This window comes from Zootoca vivipara, chromosome 3 (assembly GCF_965207765.1).
Source record: "Zootoca vivipara chromosome 3, rZooViv2.hap1.1, whole genome shotgun sequence".
NCBI lineage: Eukaryota > Metazoa > Chordata > Lepidosauria > Squamata > Lacertidae > Zootoca > Zootoca vivipara.
In genome coordinates, this window is record NC_142586.1 from 32,760,853 (window position 1) to 32,784,311 (window position 23,459).

General features: G+C 42.0%; 1 protein-coding gene across 1 annotated transcript in view; it reads right to left on the reverse strand.

The window, feature by feature from the left end:
* LOC118082767 (protein eyes shut homolog) overlaps positions 1 to 23,459 on the reverse strand; it is a 106,785-nt gene that overhangs the window by 70,331 nt on the left and 12,995 nt on the right. The gene's annotated exons all lie outside the window — the stretch shown is intronic.

The window sequence follows — 23,459 nt, forward strand, 5'->3', positions numbered from 1 at the left end:
TTTAAGATTTCTGAGGCAGTTGTGCATAAAGGAATGTGCTTCAGGACACTGCATATGCTACATCCATATGAATTTCTTTAATCTACATGATTAAAAGGACAAAGGGACTGTGCTGAAGGGTGAGCATCACAAGGCATGATCAAGTAGGACACTGATTTACTCTTAATTTTACTGCATTAGCTGGTTGCTAGGAGCTGGGCTCGGGAAGGAATGATACACAGCAAGCAACAAACAAGGCAAAGTCAGAGGATAAGGGCATTCTATTCATTTTCGTATTCAGATCTGAACCTGAAGTCGCTGCTGAAAAGATAAATCATAAGTCGCTTCATCAGCAGTGAATAGCAGTACATTGTTATTTCTTAGCTTTTTTTAAATGAAACATAATTCCAAGGTTCCTGCATACCGTAAATGATGTAGCCTCAGTGAGTTATGTAAAATGTGCTTTTCAAATCACACTAATCCCTTTCTGCATTGCTCAGTCAACAAATCAACAAAGTTACTCTAATCTCCATGTGCATACCACCATGTTTCTATTTTCATGTCTGCTTCCCCAATTATATAGGATAAATATTTCGTGTTCAAGATTTCCAGACTTCATATCCAGCATTCTTTAGAACTTCATTCGGCACCAATTACTAGGGAAGATATAGCAAAAATCCAATTTACCTTTTAGTCCCACTGTTGACCATCACCTTGATGAGATTTTAGAGCAGAGATGAAGAACATGGAACCCTCCAGATATTGGTGGACATGTTTCCCACATACTTGACCCATCTGGCTGGGATTGTTGGGGGCTGTGGCCTCTTAACATTTGGGTGGCCACAGTTTCCTCATCCTTACAGTAAGGCATCCTGTGGAAGTTTTCTCTGTGCTTAGCCTTCACATGCATTGTCATAAGAATTGCAAGACTTTTCCTCTTGTCACAGTACAAATCTTTATCTTTTTAGGTCAGCAGTAGCATTGAGAAAATGCTTTTAGTCTTACAGCAGAATAATGGGTTATCAAGTGATGACAGTCCCCATAGGGAGCCACTTACAGGGGACCTTATGTGCTTTATTAAGGATCCGTGCGCAGAACACTTGATGTCTATTGTACAGGGCTGACGTAAATGAGAACATTTACGTTAAACATTAAATGGGGACCTGTGGCAGCCCCTCCCCCCATAAAAAAACTTCTTGAGTTTTTTGGTTTTTTTGCTAATACACATTTGGGAAAAAACCTGTTGAATTGCATTGCATTAATATATTGAAACAGGAGCAGTTCCTGCTTCCACTTACGTAAACAGGACTATGCAGTTGATTTTAAAATTCTTTAAATACAGGCTGTTTCTACTATGACATTTTCCCTCCACAGATATACAGAAAATCGCATGTGGCAGCACATGCCAAGTCCCCATATCCATCTTCCTGTCTACATGTATTGGAAAGCCCAGTGTTGGTAAACATGTTGAAATACACCAGTTCATGAATTCCACACATAACAATATACACAGGGGATAACTCCATGTATGCAGGCCTACTGCTGAAAGTTCTTTGTCAATAGCAGCTTGTATTAGGCCCCAAAATGGGGTGTTATCTACTTGATGCAAGGCCCATCCATCCACGAGGCCCCAAGATTGGGCTCTTTCTATGCTATCCTGGAACTGTCATAACTAACCTCCCACTTTCCCTGATGAGGACCAATGAGTGGGAAATTAAACACACACAAAAATGAACACCCATCCACAGACACATGCATATCTCACAGGCTGGTGGTTGGTCCGCCAGTTTTTATTCCACCCCATTCAGGGGATCAGGCTTCCTCAAACTCGGCCCTCCAGATGTTTTTGGCCTACAACTCCTATGATCCCTAGCTAGCAAGACCAGTGGTCAGGGATGATGGGAATTGTAGTCTCAAAACATCTGGAGGGCCGAGGTTGAGGAAGCCTGACTTAGATTATAATAGTTGGCAAAAAAACAGTTATCCATGGAAGCTTCAGCGAAGTGGGGGTGTTTGCTAGGTGGTAGGATACCTGTGTCACTTGCATTAGGTCCCACATTTAATCCCTGTAGTCTCCAGTTAAAAACCCCACTATCTCAACTGTCTCAGGGCTAGGATGGCAGTTGCTGTCAGGGCAGGAAAAAGAAGACACCCTCAACTGGGAGCAGTCAAAGAGGATGGGGAGGCAATCACACTGGCTCCCTGTCCAGTCCCATCCATGGAGCAGAGAGGTCCCCAAGCAATGGGTGACAGTGTTGACCAGCCACAAAGTGGGGCTGGACAGCTGGTGAAGAAGGAGTCTGCAGAGCTGAACTCTGTCCCATTGCAAGAATGTGGCAGCACCTCTGCTATTGGGAACAGACCCATGCCCCTTGGAGAAGTCTGAACCTCCAGATGGACTAGTCTCACGGGGAGAGTCTTGTGAGTGAGCAAGTTGGGCCTCACCAAGGAGGAGGGGTGTACCTGTTTGAATCTTTGCGGCTTTTATCTGGTCTTGGACTCTTAAAATTGTTATTGAACTCTCTAGCCACACTTTTGGCATTGGGCATCCTTAGCTTAACCCATACAATTGCTAACCTTGCGTTAAGCTTTCTTCCTACTCACACACAAGGGCCTCAGTATTGGGCTTTGGGGCAGGAGCTAGGACACATAGCAGAGACCGATTTAGGGGAGAACAGCCAATTCAGTTGCACTGGGCGCAGAGCCTCAGGAATGTAACTATGATTTACAATGGAGTATGAGAGTGGAGGGGCGCTGAATTTTGGCATCAATCAGGGAGCCACTGCAGGTAGCAGGTGACGTGAAGAACCTCTGCTTAAGACTGCAGAGAGATGGTGCCTATCAGAGTAGCTAATATGGGATGCAAGAGACAAATTGACCTTGCATAAGTCAGCTTTCTATGCTTGCATCCCTCAAATGGTCAACAGACACTGTAAACAGATTGTAAAAAGCAGAGGAAAAAGCACCCAGCTAGCCAATGAAGCAAATCTCAACACACACATGGGGGGGGGGGAACCCAGCATACCTGCTCCTCATGAACAAAAAGCCAGAAGCCCCTATCAGCATTGCCATACTATTTTTCTTCTATTAACATAAAATGGCATCCTAGTTTCAGTAATCAAAAAATCCTTCTGGGGGTGTGATATTGTGCATTTCCTGTTCCTTTATTTGTCTTGTTTTCTCGCCTAACAGCAGGAAAGCTTTAGAAATTTGTTCTCATGCAGAAATAAAACAAAGACAGCTGTAGGTCTATTACATATGGCTGTGACCTGAGCATAATATTACAGCTTTAGAACCCATTTTGAGCTTAAAGTGAAGAAATGTTGCTTTTTCTTGGAAATTAGGATAATTTGATCTCTCTCTAGAGCATAGGCCAAATGCCTCTTAACCTTTTCCTGTAATAAGCTGATATACTTTGCAGTATAGTCTCCTAATCACTAATTTAGGCTGATACAAAAACAGGTAGAATAGATTTTCTTAACTAGGGCACCAGTAAAATGGCGCTGATTTCTCTGGGGAAGTGTGAAAGGAAACTGCAGTCTAAAGGAAATCCTATAAATGTAAGAAACATTGCTGAAACAGCCAAAAGTATGGATAGAGTATTTTCTGAAACTTTCCCTTTCAAACATGAACTTTATCTCATGGACAATAGATGTCATACCATCAGCAGCAGCACTGGAGGGAGGGGGGGTAGACCACACTGAGAAATTTAGACACTTGTTAGAGACTGGAGAGACCATTCAACCCTCTCCTTAATTAGGAAATGTGCTCTAAGCATGCTCAGGAAGACCATTTCCTACCAGGGAGCATGAGATTTGTAGTTTACCCTGCCTGCTAAATTGAACTGTGTGCAGTCTCACACTTTTTCAGGGTTAACATTCTCACATACTCTGTAGTTATTAAAGAGATAGTGCTTTCTTTACAGCAGTCACCTTGTCTGATCATGATCTCCCATTTGTACCATTTTCCCTTCCACGCTGTAGAAATGTCTCCACTCCATTATTTCCAACTTCTGCACCCTTTTGATTTCTTTATGGGGCAAGCTATGTTGTGACATCCATCAAAGCAAAGCCATTATTGTGGAAGCACTTTAGTTATTGGAATCCACTAATACTAGTGAAGTCTGAGAATTTCCCATGCATGTATATATTAGAAACTATTATAGAAGGGTGATGGGTGGTGAATACTTTCAGCCATAAAGGAGAAGACAAAAATGAAGCCTTTAAGATGGAAAGCTCTGCTAAGGAAACATAAAACATGCAAATAAAACAGTATTCCTTCCAAATAAACAACTCTCTACTGAGATCCAGTAAGCATTCAACTGCACATCTAGGGGGAATGGGCCTGTGATGCAAGACACAATTTGACCTGAAAACAGAGCTCTTAATTAAATGGGAGATACTAATCTTCCCAATGCAATCTGTGGACTGATATCAGATGCACTTCTCTGCAAAAGCCTAAATCATATAGCTGACATCTCCGGTGAACAGCTTAGCAGTGTTTGTGCTAAAGATGGGGGGAAGTGTCTTATCTTCTAGCACAGGAGGGTCACAACCTGCCAGTGGCTCACACCCTGTTCTAGAGAGAGCCATACCAGTGGTTTGACTTTTTTACTCCAACCGGTTGACTTTACCCGTGAAGGCACACTCTTTCATTGCCTCCCAAGACAGACAGACATACCAGTGGTATTGCCAACATTTTATTTCACCCCTCACACCCCATCTCACTGAAAATTGTCAGGGGATAAGCAAGGGTGCAGGGGGGAGGTCATGGACAATGGGACAAAAAAAACTCCTGTGGCGTACTTCAGCATTTGCAGTTGGTGTTGAGAGTCCTGGATAGGCAGCATGAAATGGCAAACAGTGGAGAGGGGTAGTGTGTGTGAGAGAAAACACTGAAACCACAAGAAAATGAGTTCTGTGTTTGTAGTAGGCTGTTCTAGATTTCTGCTCCAACACACACCAGAGTTGACAGTTGAGAAAACTCCTTGCCCCCACAGTTCCACGCAAAAGTGTTTATTATCTCAAAACACAAGACAAGTCCGACACACTATCTACATAAACTTAAGAGATGCTGGTGCATCCTGAACTAGTCTACTAACTACAGTTCTCTGGTCTTAGAGATAGAGATCCAAAAATACAGAGAGACTCAACCCAATCCTATCTACAGTTCTGCATACAGTACAGCTCAGTAACAGTAACAGTAATACAAGTAAGTTCTGGCCCTCTAACCACCACTGACTGCAGCCTTGGCTTTATACCCACCAATGCACATACATACATTCCTTAGAGAAAAGGAAGGGTGGGTGAGTAACGCCAGCAGCCTCTAACCTTGAGCTGTCTCTAACAATCAACTACAGCCGCCATCTTACCCATGGGAGATGAGCAACTTGAGACACAGACCAAGAGGTTAGTGCAATTTCCCCCACACTCCCAAAGTACACCAACAAAGCAAACAAGATTAAACTATGCAAGGAAGAGAAATAATGCAAACTGGCTTATTTCATTTTGCTTCCCCCTCCGCCCAATGACACAGAATCCAGCTTTCATTGGCACAATATTTGCATTACCTGCTTGCAGACTATATTTATGTTGGCGTGTAATGTGCCCTGCTATGTGGTGGATATTCTATGGAACAGCCATACCATGGAGAGTCCCAATACTGCTATGCATCATTTCTTTGAATGTTGAAGCACTGTATATGCTAGTGCAGGGGTGTCAAACTCAAATTCATCGGGGGCCGCATCAGAAGTTTGGTCACCCTCAAAGGGCCGGTTGTATCTGTAGGACTATGTGTCCACTCTTTATTATCATAAATTATTGTCACTGCATTCAATTATTACTGTTTTTTGTAATAATGTAAGTAATAACTAGCTCTGAAAGCAGAAACATGGTCAGAATAATGGCAAGTAGATATTCAAATGTACAATTATTGTACAATTTATTGAAAAATGATTTTTGGTAACTGCACTGGGTGGTGGAGGCTCGCTAGGGTTTCATGCAGGACCTTTGCAGAGCTACTAGTACCTGGAGATGCTGGGGTCCTTCTGCATGCAGGACAGATGTTCTGCCAGTGAGCCACCACCCTTCACCAAAGGGACTGGCTGAGGTTGACTCACTGGAGCTGCTCTCCTGGTTCCAGGGTTTAAGGGACAGAAGTATAAAGCAGCATCCTATGTTTCTGAGGAGAGGGAGAGGGAGGGGAGGGAGGGAGGGAGGGAGGAAGAAAAGAGGGAGTGGGAGGGAGAGAGGAAGGAAGGAAAGCAGGGAGAGAAAGAAGAGTAGGAAATAAGGAAGGGAACAAAGAAGGAAAGAAAAAGAAAGAGGGAGAGAAGACGGAAAGGGAGAAATAAGGAAGGAAGTAGAGGGAAAGAAAGAATAAGAATGAGGGAGAGGAAGAAAGATGGGAAGGACAGAAGGAAGAAAGGAAGGAAGTAAGGAAGGAAGAAAGAAAGAAAGAAAGAAAGAAAGAAAGAAAGAAAGAAAGAAAGAAAGAAAGAAAGGAGGGAGAGAGGAAGGAAAGAGGTGAGAGAAAGAAGAGTAGGAAAGAAAGAATAAAGAGGGAAAGAAAAAGAAAGAGGGAGAGAAGACAGAGATAAAGAAGGGAGGAAGGAGAGGGAAAGAAAGAATAAGAACGAGAGAGAGGAAGAAAGAAAGGGAGGGGGGGTCGCCGCCTTGATTCAGCGCCAGAAAAGAGCGCGAAGGGACCCAGGGGCAAAAAGCATTTCACGTGCAGCGTGTGGCAGCGTGTGTCCGTTTTAGGAGAAGTGCGTAAAGCCTCAGAGTTGCACGTTTGTGAGGCTGAGCCGCAGCAGGAGAAGGAGGAGGTGAGGCAAGAGGAGGAGGAGGCTTGCCAGGTCGGTGCCCGGCAGCGCCGTGCGGAGAGTCCCGAGCCTCTGGGACGCAGCAGTGCTCTGTAGCACTTTGAATCCTCCTCCTCCTCCACGCGGCGCTGCTGGGTGCTTTGTCTGTGCTTCAGCAGCAGCAGCAGCCGTTTCCAGGCGCCGAGCCGTGGCAGGAGGAGGATTCAAAGTGCTACAGAGCACTGCTGCGTCGCAGAGGCTCGGGACTCTCCGTGCGGCGCTGCTCCGGCCGCCTTTCTACCCCCCCCCCGGCCCCAGCTGTTTGTCTGCGCTTTGTCGGCGCGGCGCTACAGCAGCAAGGTCCCGCTGCTGGGTCCCGCTGGCTGGGGCGCTCGGCGGGCCACATGACGAGGTCTGGCGGGCCGGATTTGGCCCCCGGGCCTTGTGTTTGACACCAGTGTGCTAGTGGGTAGCCTTTCACATGTTGTTGGACTACAACTCCCTTCATCCTCAATCACTGGTCACACTGACTGGGGTTGATGGGAGATGGAGTTCCAAAACTTCTGGAGGTCCTTCCGTCACCTGCTCTACACAAAGACTCTAAAATGTAGGCTAGCCTTGTTAGGCTTCCTATCCTATCACCTTAATTCTTCCATAGGAGCGTATTTGCTCCTAGCAGTCAACATGCTGCATACTGATAGCATTTCAGAAATCTGGCTCATGACACACAATTCAATAAATGTTCATATGTACACATTTACTTTAACTCTCGCTATATACTCTGCTTTCAAGTAGAATAACTGATATTCTCATATTAACATATATTCTGGCCACTGAAGCAGAACTTTCAATTGCCTTGTATACATGATACATATTTCTGGAGAGTAACTGAATATTTGTTAGCAAGGAAAATAGAAGCAAACTAATATGAGAATATAATATTACCCAGGATTTATCTGCAAAGAAATTCATTTTGTTGCAGGCTTTGAAAACTAATTGATAAAAATAACCCTTTTCAGTTGGTTGCTTTTATAGCTGAGGAGATAGACTACATTTCTGTAATGAGTTATTACTGTTAAGGAAAAAACTAATCAAATGATGTCCTGATCCTTAGAAGAAAACATAATTCAAATATGATGATATATTTCTATACCTTCAAAATCTCACAGCAGCATATGCCAGCTAATACATTTCTAAAGGTTATGGTGACTTAAGATAACCTTCCATTTCCTTTATTTCTTTATTATACTTTTGGGTTTTTTATATTTTAAAACTTCTCTAAGGCACTAGCCTTCTCTCAATAACACGATGCCTAATCATATGTATGTTTATGCAGAAGTAAGGTCAATAGGACTAACTCTGAAATAAGTGAGTCTTATTTGACTATAAAGCAAGGTTTAAACATACATGAAAATACTGTTCAACATAATAAATCAAACATTATAAATTTGCTTAGATGCAACAGTGAAATACTATACTTTTTGCAATTATAAATATACATTCTAATTGTTGGGGACATGGATTTTACAACACCTCTAAACTTTCTGGGGAAAACATAATGACATCATTATGATCTAAGGCTTACAAAGGGATATTTACAGCCAGGAGGATAGGATGTTGGATAATATCCAATTCTCATGTACTACTTGTGAAATGGACTCCTGCTTGCTCAAACGGGTCCTAGTATTCCTTTCCTCTTCCTACAACTCCCTATTTCTCCCAAAATTTTCTTCTGCAGGTTGGGGAGCCCTGAGAGGGATGCAAGAGTTGTAGAGGATGCAAGGAAGGATGAAGTCCCATCACAAACATTAGATTAACTAGGAAATGAGCCAAACTACTTCCCCGCCCCAGTCTGAAAATCCCAGTAGCCTAGGTCTTGAAGTTGCATTGACATAAAAATATTCTTATGGTTTTTGGGGGTTTTTTGTTTATGATGGGCCATTTATAGGAACAATTTGATGTATCTTCTTTTGGAGAGATTTCCACTGACAAAATAGCCCTGGTTGTGGTGGGACGAGAGGAGCAAACCTGGCAAATTCTGATGGTGGTGTGGGGAGAGGAGCTTCCCCATGACTAGACAAGCCTTTAGTCTTCACATTTGCAAGGTGAGTAAGATAATCATAAACATATTACAATGAAGTTCATTTGCTGGTTCTGTGACAGATTAAAACACCCTTTCTATGCGAAAAGGTTTGTTTTTGTATGTAGAAGAATTATGTCAACTGAGCGCCCACCTGAAGTCTGAAACAGTACAGTGGGACCTCGACTTACGAATTTAATCCATTCCGAATGCACACTCGTAAGTCGAAAACTTCACAAGTCAAGTTTCCCATAGGACACGCGGTTTCCCATAGGAAACTGGAAACGGAAAAATTCGTAAGTCAAGGAAACTGCATCTAAAAACTCGTAAGTCGAGGAAACCGCATCTAGCCGTGAATGGGTTTTCTGTTTGGATGTCGGAAAAATCGTAAGCGTGGCACCACTTTTTCCGCTCGTAACTCGAAAACGTCGGATGTCGAATAGCTCGTAAGTTGAGGTCCCACTGTATATTGCTCAGATGCAAGTTCATCATTGCAGTGAAAGTTAAGCCCAAAACTTTGCTAGACAGTAAACGTCTGACAGGGCTGTGCTTGCTGAGGACAAAACTTACAACATTTTGTTTTATTCAAATTGGTGCAGTTAACACATAGGAAGTAATTGGGTGTCAGTAAATAACATGTAGCTATGACGCCATTGAGACCAGAAACAATTTTATTATGTGGTGCCCTGGATGTTGTTGGACTCCAACTCCCATCAGCCCCAGCAAATGTAGCCAATGTTCAAGGATGATATAAATCGGAGTCCAGCAACAAAGGACACAGAACTCACCCCTCCTGTGATTGGTGCAGCTGACTTAATATGAGGAAACTTGTATCCACATAATAAGTACACTGTATAGATTGAAATGATCATGTATAGGTTTAGATTTGCCATATGAATACAAATCAGTCTCCCCATCTATTCCTCATAATAAGACCATCAAGAGAGGCCATATTTCTTGGGGTGGGTGGGGGTGGCTGGCTGGCTAGGTGGGTAGATGGGGACTAGTAATGTAACATTTTCTAGAAATCTATAGATAGATAGATAGATAGATAGATAGATAGATAGATAGATAGATACATCCCAATTCACAGACTGCATGGACACATGAACAGAATATTTTTCATATTTCTTCTCCCCAGTCAGAATTGTATTTTATTTTATTTTTTAAAAAGTGTTCTGCCTTTCTAAACTCTTAACTATTCTGAACTTCCCTTTAAAGTAACTAAGTGCCATTAAATGCTTATAAAGTCTATATAGCTACATTAATTAATAAATATCAATGACATTGTAAAACTGACTTCTCCAAAGCAATTGATATTACAGCTCTCTATTTGATTAAAATCTTCCAAAGCTTAATAATAAGCAATCAAATGCAGATTTAATTTATTAGAGAAAGCAGGTTCTTCTGACCTATTGAATGCTCAGTGTCACTAGTCAAATACTGCATATTCCTGCATATAAGACTACTTTTTAACCCAGGAAAATGTTCTCAAAAGTCAGGGGTCATCTTATATGCCGGGTCGTATTTCTTATACGGCGAGTATATCCCAAACTCTATATTTTAACTGGAAAAGTTGAGGGTCGTCTTATACGCCCAGTCATCTTATACGCCGGAATATATTCCAGTTGTGCTTAGCAGTTTTGCAACTATGCCCTTTAATTACCTACAAATGAAATGAGCCTCAGAATCACCACAAAAGCACATTTCACAAACATATTGGAACTTCATTTAATGCATGCATTTGGGGAATTGGCTGAAATGGGAGCCTCCTTTTGCAAAACAGCTTATCCCTCATGAAAGTCCCACCCCTATTTGAATGACCATTTTCAGGAAGGATGGGGGCAGCCCTATGCTTAGTGGAACCCACCCATCTGGGGAGGCTAGGGATTGACTGTGCTTCACATACTTGATACACGGACAATGCAGGTTGCCTGCCATAAACTGTTGACAGGAACAACTGAAGGATGGTAATCTGTACCATAGTACTGTATGATCCATCCCTTCTCTTTCCAAGAGGGGAATTGCATCATGCTCTGCATAGTTCTTGAGCTCCAGTTGCCCATTTGAGATTCACTTGAGTCCACTTCAAGAGGACCTTGCATATAAACTCCCTCTCCTCAGGCATTCACGTTCAATGTGTTATAAGAATTTTAAGGTCTTAGATATATAATAAATGCTCATAAATGTACCAAGCAAACACGTACATAGATATATGGACCACATGTCTGAGGCAACACAGGAGGGCAGTCCTGAAACTATTTTAACTCCCAAACTGACCAAATGTTTCTCTGCAAGGAGAGAAGAAATGGAAAAAAACCTTCCTATTGTCTCAGGAATTAAGTAATTACCATCTCAAAAGAATGACCAGGCTAATAGAAAAGTCAATCAGATAAGGCATTATCAGATAACCTGGCAGAAAGGAAAAACAACAACATTCAAATTTCTGTTGTAGACCGCCTTTTCTGTGATGTAGGTATGATGTTTGTGGGGGCTGGCCTTGGGTTACACCCCTTCTGTGATGTATGTATGGACGGGTGGTCTGGAGCTCCAGGGCAGGGAATTGCAAAATGGATATATAAGGCCTTGCACACCATTGTTTGAGGTCCTCCTCCTCTCTCCTGTGTGTGGGGGAGCACCCATCAATAAAGATCAGGCTTACTAGCTGCTTTGCTTCTCAATATTCTCTGGTTGGTCTTTGTTATTTTCTCCTACTGATAGAGAACTTACAAAAGGACTCTATATGGGCTCTTGGGTACCCCATAAGGGAAAAGCAGCAGTTTTTATATTATTATTATTATTACTTTATATCAAATGTGTGGATTTGAGGGCAAATGTGCAGCCCTGCTTTTCTGATAGCCCTTAATATTGACCTTGTGATGAATGCTCTAGTCTAGAGCTATTCAAATCACCCTTAATTCTATAAAATACTATGCTAATCTGAGGCTCTGCTAGGGTGTGGCTGCATCCACATGGCAGTTCATTCCTGATGTTTCCCTAGCTGTTGTTTTGTGCATTATATTTGAAACTTCACACAACTTCAAAGGCACTTCTGGAAAATTAATGGAATGTAACATAGCTCCCGTGGTAGAGCATGAGACCCAAATGCAGTACCCCGCTTTGAAAAGAAAGGTTGCATTTCAACAGTTCTGTTTTCTCCAGGTTTTTTGAGTCTCATGACTGATGAGCTTGTAGGATAAAATCTAGAGGAAATTTGCCTTGGAAGTCCGAATGAAAATGATGCGGCTTTCTTTCATCACTTTAAATTATTTTATTTAATAAACCCTACCTCAATTTAGCAGTAGAGCTTCTTTGCACAATATTACACATTTCTGTGAATGTCAATCTTTTGGCAGAGGTATTCTAACAACTTTTTTCCTGGTTATTCTATGTGGAGGGGAGAATGCACATCCAGATTCACATTAAAATTATCTCTATTTCATCTTCTGACATTTTCTAGTATTAAATAAATTCAAGGCATGTGTATAGGTGCATTATTAATTTAACTTCCTCTGAGCCTTCAGGATATACAATGACATAGACATGTGGATGTGTATCCTCTATTCCAACTGACTTTCACAAACATATTTGTGTGCACCAGGAGTATCATGAGCTTCTGATCCCCAAAAAGTCATGTATGTCATGTTTAGCTATTTACCAGTTATATAACCAAAGCAATTGCACAACTGATTTACTGGGGAGCAGTAGAACTCATTGAGCTTCTTTATCTGACACAGATAGAATGACTATTGCCTTCCAGGAATAGGGGCCCTATGAAAACAGAGGGATCTGATTATTTTATACAACTGTGCAACCATATCTGTTTGTGTTCAGGCAAGATTTCCCTTCTGACAAGAACAGACCTGAGAAAAGTGAATCAATCAGTGACCAAAGAGAGAGCGAGAGAACTGCAGCTAGCTTGTGAAATCCCTGTCTGACAGCAAACGTTTTATTTCCTGCTGACAAGGTAGAAGCTTTCGGTCTTGCATAGATGCTAGTAATGCTGATACACTAATTGCCACAGGCACCCTGAACAGTTCCTGCAGCACACTGGTCAAGGTCAGAATCATAGATTCATGTCCAGCAAACAGCTTGATGAATATTGTCTGGGCACAGTGTGAACCGGTGAACTTTTACTAACACGCTCCTCTCCTGGGGGTAAGCAGATTGTGTCGCCCTGCCTCACTTTACATGATCAAGAAGACAATATGCCACCTCAGACTTCCCTGCCACCTCACAGTTTTCAGGAGCAAGGATCAGGAATGTCCCTGGTTTCGTTTCTTTCTTTACTAGAGCAAAATAATATCTACAGTTTCACCCTTTTGAAATGGCGCAATCAGGGGTAGTGCATTCCACTTTGCAGCTTGAGGCGAAATGGGAAGTGCCGCCCTGCCCTGCCCTGCTGCTGCTGCTGCCGCCATCACCACCACTAATGCCACGATACCTGCCACTGCCACCAGCACCGCTTGGCCTGCCTCCACTGCCTGCACTCCCCAGCCTGCTGCCTTCACTACTTGTGGAGAAGTGGCACTGCCATTAGCACCAGTGGGTGAGATCTCGGGGAGATCTTGGCTGAAGTTGTTGAGATCTCACTCCAAATCGGTGCTCATGCCAGCTCTGCTTCTCTGCCACTGGCAGAGGCAGCGGAGCAGACATGGCACCCATGGGGGTGTTCACCTTAGGGGCTTCCACTGCCTGAGACAGCAGCCTCACCACACCTAATGGTTGTGGGGCCATAGTAGATAGCTTGATGACTACATTGGCCCAACTGTGAAAAAGGCAAAATCCACGTGAAGGAACATTAGGAAAGGAATTGAACCACATTTGGAATAATGTGTGCAGTTTGGGTCCCCTAACTTCAAAATGAATACTATAGAGTTTGAGAAGGTTCTGATTGGCCACTGTGAGAACAGGATGCTGGACTAGATGGGTCACTGGCCTCATCCAGCAGGCTCTTCTAGGCTGTGATCTGAAATAGTCATGCTGAACCCAGCCAGGCTTACTTTCCAAGTAAATATGCATAGGATTGCACTGCTTGTGTACAATAGTTGCAGTGTTTTCTATTACATGGTGTATTTCTTTTACACGATGAGAAATCTAAATTGGTTACTGCCAGAAGAAAGCTAAAGTACCATCCCTTGCTGTCAGATAGTATACAGGAAAAGAAGTTAGTTTATCTAACTGTTCTGTCTGGTAAAACTGGCCACCCTCCCAGATTCCATTGTCATTTTCAAAATTACATTTGTTCAAACAAGATATTTTTCGCTTGCTTAAGATAAACACTGCAGATTCCAGTAAGTTGCATCGAGGTATCAATACAAGAAAATGCACCTAAATTGAGCTAGTTTACTAAGATTGTTACAGAAGCACTGCAGGAATAATAAGTAGCTATATTTCAACATAACTATTTTTAGCAGAGCCCAGAGCCTTGAGTAATATGACATCTCAAATTCCTTATCTTCTAAATTCTGCTAGCTAATATGTTTTATTTAAAAATGCAGCCTTGTCACAGAGATTTGTCTAGCTTTGCTTCCCAGCTGTTGTCTTTTTACTGAATAGCTGAGCACTAGAAGTGACTCTATAATGCTACTTGACCTTCATTGACACAGTAGATCCTTTTCATTTTTCAAAAAGCAATGTCTCCATCTCTGACCATGATTGAATAGAATCACAGCGTCTGTCATTGGGAGCCCTGACCTTTTAATCTGTTATAAATACAAAGATGGATGCTTGTCCATTATTTCTTCTAAGTCCAAATAAAGATCAGAATTCAAAAAGCAAGCCCTGAATCACATATAGTTCATACTAGTATTGACAAGGCAGGTGGCATTTTTTTGTTGAGCAATCAGAAAGCCTATGAGCAGAAAATCCAGATTCCGATTGCTTGATTTGCAGCTGCTATGAGGAATGTAAACTTTTGTTATATTTTTAATTTTATTTTAAGTTTACTGGGGAACAGGTGTCCGGGAGAAGGGAGCAAAGATGTCAGGGTAGAAGAAAAGGAATGAGATGTCATGGAAAATTGGAGCCTGTGTGGTGTAGCATGGGACTAGCAATGGGGGCTAGGAACAAAGGAACCAAATTTAAGTCCATGCTGAGCCATGGAGCTCACTAGGTGACCTTGGGGCAATCATTCTCTCTCAATATAACTTCCCTCACAGGGCTGTTGTGAGCATTAAAAGCGAGGATCCTTCACATTGCACTAATCTCTTTGGAGAAAGGACAGGATAAAAATAAAATAATAACTGTCTCAATGTGATCTCAACATTATGTCATCCCTGTCTAGACATACTCTAGTTTCTGACTTCCAGCAAGAATTATTTCAGGTTCTTTGCCATTGTGAGCACTTGAAATGTGTGCAGTACAGTATTCTGGATTGGATGCTATATTTCATGCTTCAACCCATGATCAATGCCAAACATGAAACTTTTTTCATGTTATTCTATGGATACTATAGAGCTTGGAAGACAACAAGTTTGTGTATATTCTCTGTATAAGGCTTGGTGACTACAAAGTTCATACCAAATCGTAAAGGTAAAGGGGCCCCTGACCATCAGGTCCAGTCGTGTCTGACTCTGGGGTTGCGGCGCTCATCTCGCTCTATAGGCCGAGGGAGCCGGTGTTTGTCCGCAGACAGCTTCTGGCTCATGTGGCCAGCATGACAAAGCTGCTTCTGGCAAACCAGAGCAGCATACGGAAACACTGTTTACCTTCCCGCCGGAGTGGTCCCTATTTATCTACTTGCACTTTGATGTGCTTTCGAACTGCTAGGTGGGCAGGAGCTGGGACCGAGCAATGGGAGCTCACCCCGTTGCAGGGATTCGAACCTCCGACCTTCGGATCAGCAAGCCCTAGACTCTGTGATTTAACCCCCAGCGCCACCTGGGTCCCTATATACCAAATCATAGGAACTCTAAAATGCTTATTTGAGCTCAGAGTGTTAGATCACTTTTCTATTTTTCTCCCCACCATTTACAAGAAGCCTGTTGATCTATTACAGATTACTTCACCATAAAGTACTTCCCTCACATCATCCAAAAGGAAAAGTGAGAAATGTGGGTCATAAAATCGTGAAGATAGAAGACCAGGGGGAAGAGGGTAGGCAGCACAAGGAAAATGGAAGTGTGCAGTTGGTGTAAATAGAGGAATGCAAAAGCAACAACACACACAGTAAGAAAAGCAAATAAAATGGTGGAAAATAAAACAATGCATAAGTACTGTTAAACGAAATTGCATGCATAGCATTGAAACCCAAACTAATATCCTCTTTCTCCATTCTCAAAACACAATCATGCATTTTTTCTTGACGATGGACAGTTCAAAAGCGCTACTTCTTAAACAAAATAGTTCTGAGGACCCAAAATTGAAGTTATTTGAAACACCCCCTTGCTCCAAAAATGGTAAACATCCACCTTGCCCCCTTCCACACTGTAATGTCTAGTGCAGGCACCCCCAAACTGCGGCCCTCCAGATGTTTTGGCCTACAGCTCCCGTGATCCCTAGCTAACAGGACCAGTGGTCGGGGGAGATTTGTGCAGCCCTGCGAAGAATTGTAGTCCAAAACATCTGGAGGGCCGAAGTTTGGGGATGACTGGTCTAGTGTAACATCCAAATTGGGATACTGCAATGCTAGACAGGGGGCTAGCATGAAAGATAGTTTGGAAACTTCAAATGGTTCAAAATGCAGTGGACAGAGTTTTAATGTGCTTTCTAGCTGCTAAGTAGTAGTTGTTCTGGGCTTGAAAATTATGCTGTCCACCTGACACTGATGACTGGGTAGCAGAAACAGAATAGGCAGAGAATGACAGAAGGACAAAGGAATAATATAGATTGCTTTTTTTAAAGTGCTGCAACTACAAAAACAATGCCTCAAACCACCAGTTGCTATGACATGTTGCCACATAATCAGAACTGGCTCACCAGGTAGGATAGAGCAGCTAGGCTAGCTTCTCTGCAGGTGGTTCACCGCTGCCTAGTGGAGTGAAGAGTGGGGAGACAGTTGTGAGGCTGGTGCAGTGCAAACAAACCAAACCAAACCATCTGGCACTACTGCACATACATTTTAATTGCATCAGCCTCTCTGCCACTGCACCCCTCCCTACCAGTAAGCAAGAGCAACATTGAAGCTAGCATAATTCAATCATTTCCTTAGCTGACAAACAAAAGCTCTCTCCCATCCTTTCCTCCTCGTGTCTTGTTTTCCTTTTAGTTTTCTTGTTGCCTTTTTGAAATCAGGTTTTCAACAATTTCACAGAAGTCTAAAAATGTGAAAATGTGTATGTATCAGAATTATCTTTTCTTTTGTTAAGCACAACCTAAAAGGACACTTGTGTCTTTTTCCTCTCCTTTGAAACACTCATTAACCTTTACAAACAGGTTATCCAATTGTCAGGATTTTTTATAAAAAAAAAAGTGCACTATTGAGTACCTTTTTTGTTTTAGTGTGACTGAATTCTATGAAGTGGTGGGTGTTGAGGAAGCAGTTTTTATTTCAAGTGGTACTACCCTATATTTCCATGACTTTGATTCATTGCTTTTTGGATGGAGTTAAAGTCAAGATCTTGCTGAAAGGTGTACTAGCTGTTAACTTCAGAGTGATTAATGGCAAGACAAGATATCAGGTATCAGAGTTGAGAACCCATTAACTCAGGAGAAAACTGAAAAAGCCAGAGGGAAGTAACAAAGGGAGACCGTAACGCAATGTACCCCTTGATTGCATCTGCTTGATATGATCTTGAACTCCTGTTTAGTTGTCAAATGAATGTCACGTTACTTGTTGCATGTTTTATTGCCTGATGTGTTAGATATTTTCAACACACTGGAATATATGCATTTTGGCCTTAAACTAGAGAAATAAGAGATACCTACAACAAACTAATGTGGAATCACTGTCTGTAGAGAATACAGATGTACGGATCAGCTTATTTTCTGTTCTGTCTCAGTTTCACACATGTTTTGTCATAATGTCTGTCTGTCCCATTTTCTGAAGATATTTAAAACATACACACACTCGTTTAAATTATACACACTTTCCCAAGCATAAAACATGTCACACATTTGGAATTTCAGAGAAGCGTGCAATCTGCCCATGTTCTGATCAGTGTGTAAACCCAGAAACTGTAAATTTGGTCAGTTCATTTTAAAATATGTCTTGAACCAAAGTCTCCTCCATTTAGCAAGGAACCTTTTACTACACGTTTACAAAAGTAAATAAAAAAATGTACTCCACAATTCAGTTAAAGAATCTGGACTAAGCAACTGATTCACAAGGGGACAATGAACTGGGTTCATACATGCAAAGGCAATCCCTCTCAGCCAGCACTTTTTGCAACAAGTACAATAATTGGAACCACAGTGGAAATGTTATCAAAGGAGTGACACTTTGTCCTCAAGCTCCTTCCTCTCTCAGCTGTTACCTGGCAATAGGGGCAGGAGAGAAATTAAATTTGGTTTGCGTTTTACACACTTGGTAAACCAAAACACAACTTTTCTTCAAAATTCACCCTTTCCCTAAATTTCTGTATTTTGTAACAGAATGTGTGTGTGTGTGTGTGTGTGTGTGTGTGTGTGTGTGTGTGTAAGAGGAAAGTGCATAAAAATGCAAATATCAGGGAAGATACCATAAATTATATTAGGTAAAATTGCTTTGCAAAGATACGTATATAAGGAAAAATTTGCATGAAAATATTGTTGAATTTTCAGAACTTTTTTAAAAGAATGCTGGCTGATGCACAAAAGTGACAAACTCAGCTTAAAATGGGGGGGGGGTGAGAACTGGATATCAAGACAGATTTGTCCATTCCTACCTAAGAGCAGCCATCCCACCAGGCCACAAAAGAGGAATAGACGAGAAGCACGATCCTTCCATTGGCTCAACTGAAAGTTCTGTGGTCTGTGGATCTTTTCCTCTTTGAACTCTTTCTACTCCAGCTGCTCATAATAAGAACATCACAGCTTGGAACAGGTGCCTGGGATTGTCTCCTTCCCTTCTTTTTATGTCATGCCTTAAGTGGAGGGCCTATCTTATAACTGATTATTTTACATACACTGGGAAACTTGTCAGCTGATGGGTAAAAGTGATTAAAATGCATGCATTTCTCCAGAGGACCAAAGTTTACCATTTGGCCTGCTCCAGTCCCCAAAGGAATCTGGCAGCACTGGCTGCTTTGAAGTGGAGCCTGGTCTGCTGTGGTATGGCTGAGGGAACAGAAATGTCCCTGGTTGAGCTAGGGTTGCCAGACTCAAAAGAGAGCAGGGCAATTAAAGGCACAAAAGTCCTGTCCACTATTGAGTCTGGCAACCCTAGGTTGAGCCAGGTACCCATCCCCTACCCCAGTGTTTCCCAACCAGTGTGCCTCCAGATGTTTTGGGACTACAGCTCCCATAATTCCTGACCACTGGTCTTGCTAGCTAGGGATGATGGGAGTTGTAGTCCCAAAACATCTGGAGGCACACTGGTTGGGAAACACTGTCCTACCCCAACACCAGGCACAGTCCCATGACTGTGACCTTGCTTGCCAAGGCAATCATGCTGTACTCAGGAAGTCAGGAAGTGTTGCCCCAGCAACAGGGGAGGGGGGATACAAACCACAATCATTTGAGCCATTTTTAAGCCCCATCTTCAAGTGCTGAGAGTTCTACAAGTCAAGTGCAAAGCAGTTTTACAAGAAAGAAAGAAAGAAAGAAAGAAAGAAAGAAAGAAAGAAAGAAAGAAAGAAAGAAAGAAAGAAAGACAAGAGGTTAACCCAGCATAGGAGCCAACTACTAGAGCCCGAGGTCCCATCAGCCCCCCAAAGTTGATGGGCATTGCAATTCAAATAGTGTTTGTGTGTCACGTCTTGTGATCAATTATGTGTGGCAGGGTTTATCTGCCCACCCCCCATATTTTATACAAGTTAGCACCCCTGATACACAGTGTTCAGGACCCTTAATATTAGAACACAAAGAGAAATCAAGCACATGTTAACAAATGAAAAATGTCACCTACCTTAGTGTGAATGCATAATAAGACCTAATAAACAGGCAACCGTCGACTTTTTACATATGTTTATTTCACCTGCCTTTGCTGTCATTTGTAGCACAGGGACTTGTTACCTGTCAGAAATCTGTACAGGAGCTTAGCACATCTAACTTCTCTTGCTCACTCACTCGCTCTCTCTTTTTAACAAATTGCTCTATGAATTTTACTGTGCTTCCTTCACACTTCCCATTGCTGTTAAACTAAATTCATTTTCTTGTGTTTTTGTTTCATGTCACGTCTACCGAGAGCTTTGCAAAAGCAGTGGTAGAGATTCAACAGCAGTCAGCAGTGCCAACCTTCGTGATTTAATTGCCAATTCCACCACTTTTAGGGTTTCCAGAAATCTGACATTCTGTGATATGATAAAATAACAAGAATGAGAGCTTAAGTTTTTTTAACGGTACCTTTTTAGCTTTTGTGGATTGTCAAAAAACATAGTTATAGTGTGTCTTAAAGAACTATGTGACCCATAACGCTCATAAAGAAGGCTGGATTTATTTTTAGAAGTGAGCAACTAATATAAATTTCCACTTTGGAAAAAGAAGTCCACCTTGGTTGCTAAAAGCTGAAGAGTTTAAATCTGAATGTTTGCTTCACATAATACATATAACACACATTACCACTACACAAATTCCCCCTCCTTTAGAACAAAGTGCTTCCTCTTTAGATCATCTTCACTTAGGACATTTAGTTCTCATAAGCATTCTGTGACTAGTATGACTAGCATATATATCTACTGATCTATGTATTTTCAGTTGCAAACCCCTCCACTTTGCATGGGGAATTCTGAATCAGATACAGGCAGGCTTTAGGCCAGGCTTCCTCAATCTCGGCCCTCCAGATGTTTTGAGACTACAATTCCCAGCATCCCTGACCACTGGTCCTGCTAGCTAGTGATCATGGGAGTTGTTGGCCAAAAACATCTGGAGGGCCGCAGTTTGGGGAAGCCTGCTTTAGGCTTTCCAGATCAAGTGCACCCCTGGTTAGCTTTCTTCATTTCAGCAATTGAGAAAAAATAATTTTGCTATTGCTGTTGTTTCTTGCAGAAACCCTTGCAAATCATTGAAAGGCAAACCAGTTGATCCTGCTCAGGCCCAGCTCTAGGGGTAGTCTCGGTCCTGATCCTGCTCTATTTTCTGCATCTAAGTGCATAAGACTGATGTCCTTAAGAAAATGTCAGTGAGGTGCTATTCCTGATCTTTACCAGTGCGAATTAGGAAATTGGGGACCCAATTAATTCTCTCCTAGGCAGTGTGCAGTCGGTTCAAAAGAGCAAGTTTTTGATGAAGGCCCTATCTGCATTTAAAGCTGTATTAAACCACTTTAAACAGTTTCCCTCATTGAATTTTGGGAACTGTAGTTTATTAAGGGTGCTGACATTTGTTAGGTGACACTGTGGGCCTGTTACCAAGAGTCCTCCGGGGCGGGCCATTCTTTCTGTACATGTACTTAGGTAGAATAAATATCTATTCATGGATCCTCCCTGTCTTTGCAATTCATTGGCTCTCTGTTACAAAGATAGTTCAGGGTTTGAAACCAGACCCAACAACACAGAGCTACGAATCCCCTGGGAAGAAGTATTAACAGTTAAACCACTCTGAGAATTGTAGCTCTGTTGAGGCGTCTCTTAAGAACACTCAGCTCACTTAACAAGCTGCAGCTCCCAGGATACTTTGGTGGAAGTCGTACACTTTTGAAAATGTAAAATGCAGTGGGTCCTAAGCTGCACACCTGAAGCGAAGGAGGAAAGTGAAGAGGAAGCGCTTTCTTGATTCTGTGGCTGGTTTCTATCCTTCAAGATTTGTTAAACAAATACTCTGAGTGGCACATGTGTGTGTTTTAGCCATGAAAGGAGCCTTTACTTTGGTAAGACCTGTCATCCTTACTGTATATTTTGCTCCAGACGTTAACAGAGCCTGAGGTCAGCAACTGTCTGATTGTGATAAGATTTTTTTAAAAAGTAATTCATTAAACTTGCATGTGCTACAGTGAATGGTGGGGCCAATAAACTAGAGCGGCAGGTGCATCTTCAACCCTGATGTTTCTATTTGGAGTTTAATTGCAAGCTATTAGAATTCTGCCAATATATTTAGACGAAACGAAAAGGTTATTAAAATCCCACTAAAACAGCTGAGAACTATTGAAATTCAGGCTTATTCACCCTCCCAAGGTTGTCCTGTGTGCTTGGTTTCAGAATCTGATTATCTTCCCCGTTCCATGTACATACAAGTTCTTTTCAGCACCTTGAGAATTTGTCTGCGTGCTGTCATAATCTCTTTCCAACCTGGCTTTATCACTGTCACTCCTTAAGTTTCATAAGCATCTCTTCCTCCTTCCCTCTTCAATTTTTTTTCTGCCTTGCTTTGAGCCTTTGATACTTATTAATGCTTGTTCGCTGTGTATTAGCAAGCTTAACAATGAATGCATTTTTTAAGCATAGCTGTGATGTGCAAAGTGACAAATTTCACAACTATTTCCACCACTGCCGCTAAACTTTATCACGAAATTAAACACATTAGGTTCCTTCTCACAGTTCCAAAGGTGACAACATTTCCCATAGAACAAAGTCTTTCCATTGTAATCATTCAGCTGCTGCACTTTGCAGCACTTATTGATTTGATTGGGAAAATTCCAGTGGTCCCATGATAATAATGGTGTCCAGAAACATCCCCACAGTGCATGCAAGAGTTGCTTTGGTCTACTGTCTATACATAGATGTCTGCTCTTCTGTGTTTTGTTTAGATGCATGGAATCATAGAATTGGAAGTGACCCTGGGGATCACCTAGTCCTAGTCCAACCTCTGCACCTGTCCCATATGGGGATTGAACCTGCAACCTTGGTGTTATTAGCACCATGCTCTAGCAACTGAGCTATACAGTTCTGTTTCAAAATGGGATTTACAAACCACCATCTCATTAAATATATAATTACAAAATTACAAAATTGCTTCATTAGCTTCCTCTTCTTCATTGTTTAGGATGCCTTGGCTGAAATTTCTGGAATCATATTCGAGATGATTGTTCCTTTGTGTACTTCCCCCCTTATTTATCTTCTTACTCACAGCATTTTCCTTTTTACAGAACCCCTTATTCCTACCCTGATTATCTGACATGTCTCTTATTTGCTGCCCTGTTTCTAGGTTTTCAGCCCTAATGCTGCCCACTTAAATTTTCTATCTTCATGCTTAATAGGTTGAATCCAATGTTAGTTCTACTCAGAACAGATTCATTGAAATCAATGGGTCCACTTCAAATCTAACTTAGTTGGATACTGTACAAGCCTACATGTTTCCTTTTTCTGACGTGCGCTGTTATTTTGTATATTTTAAAACAAACTTTTCCATTTTTTGGTCTTGCCCTTTCTTACCAAGCTCCACTGCTTTCTCTCTGTTCTCTCTCTTGGTGCCTCCAGTTCCAGAGAGTAATCTGCCAGGATAACATGCAACTATATATAATGAAGTAATCCTGTTCGCAAAAGAACTTTTGCATGTGCAACAGAAACTCCCCTTTCCTCTTTTTGTGCACCCTAACTCGGCCCACCTGCTCTGGAGGGTTGGGGGGAACCCAGTATAGGTGTG